Genomic DNA, 4,069 nt, shown 5'->3' with positions numbered 1-4,069 from the left:
CAGACCTTACAAAACATGAGTTACCTCATGTGCTGTGTTGCTGGGAAAGGAGAAGAGGCAACTCTCAGTAGACAAGACTTGTAAATGCTGGCTGAGGCCTTAAGGCAGGTCTTTTTCTCTGAGGTAACCACCTAATGTAAAGCCTAGTATAGAGCTTTCTTCTCTCCACTTGACATTAGAAAAAAATGAGGTTTAAAGAAGTAATTTTCTCAAACTTACACAGCTCAGAAGATGCAAAGCTGTGATTCAAACCCAGGTGTGTCTGTCCCCAAAGACTATGCCCTTCCCAATAAGCCTCATCAGCCCAAACATGCGGCCCTGAGTCATCTTCCAGGTCCCTTGAGATATCTACCCTGAACCTAGCTCTGGGTGCACACAGGTGGTGTTACTACATACTGGGGGCAGGACTGGCTCGCTGGGTCCATGGAGGAGGGGTAGCCGACAGTGGGCATACCAGCCAAAGTGGGGGCTGGTGAGAAATACCCCAGCTTCTCCCTTCCTCTTGCCCTCTGGTCTTCTATCAGTTCCTCCCAACGACTGAATTTAGCAGCTAGAAGGCAAGGGAGCCTGGGAAATATACTTCCCTACCTTAACGGGCTGCACAGAGAAGGACCAATCTTGAATCTAAGCACAAACATGCACTGTGCAAAAATCAACAACGTGGTGGTAAATAAGCTGCAAATATGGCAAGGGGTGGGTTGGGGTGGGAAAAGGAGAGGCTGAAAGTTCTACTGTAGCCACTGATTAAAGAGGAGTAGGTGGCACACAAAGGCTTTCTTCTTCTCATCCCTAGCAAAAGTGATTATCAAATACTTTAAAGCATTTTTAGGAAAGCGAGGAAGAGTGTCATAATGGGCTAAAATCCAGGAAGCATAAGCTCCAAGGAAGTATTAAAGAATAATGCATGCTTGGTTTGCAAAATAGAAGATTTAGAAGCAGAACAGAACTAACTTCTTGTGGTTACAACTCATTATAACAAAGCTGGTCTAGAAGGTTGGAGACTAAAAGCAGCAACTGACTGAGGAGGAGTTCCCAAATCAGGACAGAGTCAGCCCCGGCTCCACAGAGGGTGGAAGGATATACGTCAGGACCCCCACACGTCTCGCTCCAGGATTGCAGAGGGCACTTCCCAGGCTGCCGTTATGCAAGGCTTTCCCATCTCTGGGGTGAGTAACCATCATTTAGTCATTCATTCCACAGAAATTTCTGGAACCCCTGCAGTGTACCAGGCACTATCCTAAGCACTGCAGAGAAAAAAGCAGACAAATAATAGGAGCACCCCAAGCCTTAATGGGAGTCAGATCAATATAGTCCACCCCATCGGGAGGAGAGGGAGGGAGGGGTGTTCCTGGCAGGGTGTGGTCAGAGAGGACCCTCCATCCCTACTTCCTGGGTTACTCCTAGTCCTGGTAGACACATTTATGGCAGTTAAACATGCAACAGGGGGCTTCCCTGGGGGTGCAGTGGTTGAGAGTCCGCCTGCCGATGCAGGGGACACGGGTTTGTGCCCCGGTCCGGGAAGATCCCACATGCCGCGGAGCAGCTGGGCCCGTGAGTCATGGCCGCTAAGCCTGTGCGTCCGGAGCCTGTGCTCCGCAACGGGAGAGGCCACAGCAGTGAGAGGCCCGCGTACCGCAAAAAACAAAAAAAAAACATGCAACAGGGACACATCTGTATCATTAATAGAGATACTACTATAAAGAACAATATTTCCTCCTGGGTTCTAGTTTATTCAGTTTAATTCAACAGACGTTTATTGTGTGCCAATTCTACGCCTAGAACTGGAGGTACAGAGACAAACATTTTCTTCAAAAAGCATTGCTCCTGCCCTCAGCCGAGTAGGAATGGCAAATCCATGCCGTTTCTATCCAGAAATTGCTGCCAGAGACCTGAGTCCTCTGCAGGTTCATGCAGAGGGTGGGAAGTGATTTCCCCACCAGCTCAGAGTGGTGGTGATACTGGTCAGTGCAACGTGAAGCTGACCTGTGCCAGTTCTGCAGCCCTCCGGTCACTACGTCTGAGGGCTGATTTTCAAGAAGGGAAAGGCTTTTTGACTTTGCCTCATAAAAAGAAGTTCAGCGCTTTCTTCGGCAGCACGTACAGTAAAATTAGAGAGATACAGAGAAGATTAGCATGGCCACTATGTAAGAATAACATGCAAATTCAAACAAAGCGTTTCATAGTTTTGTAAATAGGTGGAGCACAGAGGATTTTTAGGGCAGTGAAATACTCTGTATGATACCATAATAATGGATACATGGCATTATACACTTGTCCAATCCCATGGAATGTACAGCATCAGGAGAGCACTGTAATGTAAACTATGGACTCTGGGTGATAATGTCACTGTGGATTCATCTACTGCAACACAAATGTCCACTCTGGTGGGGCATGTTGATCACGGTGGAGGCTGGGGGTGGGGGCAGGGGGCTTATGGGAAATCTCTGTACCTGCTGCTCAATTTTGCTGTGAACCTAAAACTGCTCTTTAAAAAAAGTCTTAATTAAAAAAAAAAAAAAAGACTAAAAACAAACAAACTAAAAAAGAACATCAGGCAGCTGAGTAAACTCCCTGGAACAGCCAGCCAGACAGAGACAGACAGGCTCCTGAACTGCTCTGCAGGGGCCTGAGGAAGTTGGACCGGTTCCACAGAGGGGGAGAAGGGGGTCCTCCTAGTCCAGCTCTGTCTCCCCATCTGGCAGGGGCAGGGAGTGCAGGCCAGTGTATTGTAGACTATAATTCTCTCCTCTTACACTAATGCTTTGCTAAAAGCACCTGAGTAATTTAACTTAGTCCAATCTTATCATTTACTTTTTGATTTATTAATAACTAGGAGAAAATATATCTGAACAGATTTCTTTCTTTTTTTTTTTTTTTAGAATGTGAGCACATTATCTATATTCTCTGCATTCCTGGTTTTCAAATCACTGGTACATTTTATTTTATTTTAATAAATTTATTTACTCATTTATTTATTTATTTACCTCCGGCCACCCTGGGTCTTCGCCGTGGTGTGCGGGTCTCAGATGGCAGCGGCCTCCCCTGTAGCGGAGCACAGGTTCCAGGTGCATGGGCCCCAGCAGCCGCGGCTCGTGGGCTCCAGAGCGCAGGCTCAGTAGTTGTGGTGCACAGGGCCCAGCTGCTCTGCAGCGTGTGGGATCTTCCCAGACCAGGGCTCAAACCCGTGTCCCCTGCATTGGCAAGTGGACCCTCAACGACTGTGCCACCAGGGAAGTCCCTAAGCAAATTTCTTACATGATAACTCTTTTTTTTTACACATTTGTAAATCTTTTTTTTTTTAACGTGTTCCTCTGTAGTTTTGATTGGCATTTCTCTAATGATTAGTGATGTTGAGCATCTTTTCATGTGTTTGTTGCCCATCTGTATATCTTCTTTGGGGAAATGTCTATTTAGGTCTTCTGCCCATTTTTGGATTGGGTTGTTTGTTCTTTTGATATTGAGCTGCATGAGCTGCTTGTATATTTTGGAGATTAACCCTTTGTCAGTTGCTTCATTTGCAAATATTTTCCCCCATTCTGAGGGTTGTCTTTTCGTCTTGTTTATGGTTTCCTTTGCTATGCAAAACCTTTTAAGTTTCATTAGCTCCTGTTTGTTTATTTTTGTTTTTATTTCCATTACTCTAGGAGGTGGGTCAAAAAGGATCTTGCTGTGATTTATGTCAAAGAGTGTTCTTCCTATGTTTTCCTCTAAGAGTTTTATAGTTTCTGGCCTTACATTTAGGTTTAATCCATTTTGAGTTTAGTTTTATGTATAGTGTTAGGAAGTGTTCTAATTTCACGCTTTTACATGTAGCTGTCCAGTTTTCCCAGCACCACTTATTGAAGAAGCTGTCTTTTCTTCATTGTATATTCTGGCCTCCTTTATCAAAGATAAGGTGGCCATATGTGTGTGGGTTTCTCTCTGGCTTTCTAACCTGTTCCACTGATCTATATTTCTGCTTTTGTGCCAGTACCATACTGTCTTGTTTACAGTAACTTTGTAATATCGTTTGAAGTCAGGGAACCTGATTCCTCCAGCTCCATTTTTCTTTCTCAAGATTGCTTTGGCT

The 4,069-nt window shown here is 45.1% G+C and overlaps 1 non-coding gene across 1 annotated transcript; it reads left to right on the top strand.

The window, feature by feature from the left end:
• The first annotated feature begins 2,078 nt into the window (after positions 1-2,078).
• On the top strand, positions 2,079-2,187 carry LOC132484733 (U6 spliceosomal RNA). The gene has a single exon (XR_009531290.1). It is a non-coding gene; the product is annotated as a U6 spliceosomal RNA (small nuclear RNA).
• The last annotated feature ends 1,882 nt before the right edge of the window (positions 2,188-4,069 follow it).

Source organism: Mesoplodon densirostris, chromosome 2 (genome assembly GCF_025265405.1).
Source record: "Mesoplodon densirostris isolate mMesDen1 chromosome 2, mMesDen1 primary haplotype, whole genome shotgun sequence".
In the NCBI taxonomy this organism is placed as follows: Eukaryota; Metazoa; Chordata; class Mammalia; order Artiodactyla; family Ziphiidae; genus Mesoplodon; species Mesoplodon densirostris.
The sequence above is the reverse complement of the archived record's forward strand: the minus strand, read 5'-3'. Positions and strand labels throughout refer to the sequence as shown.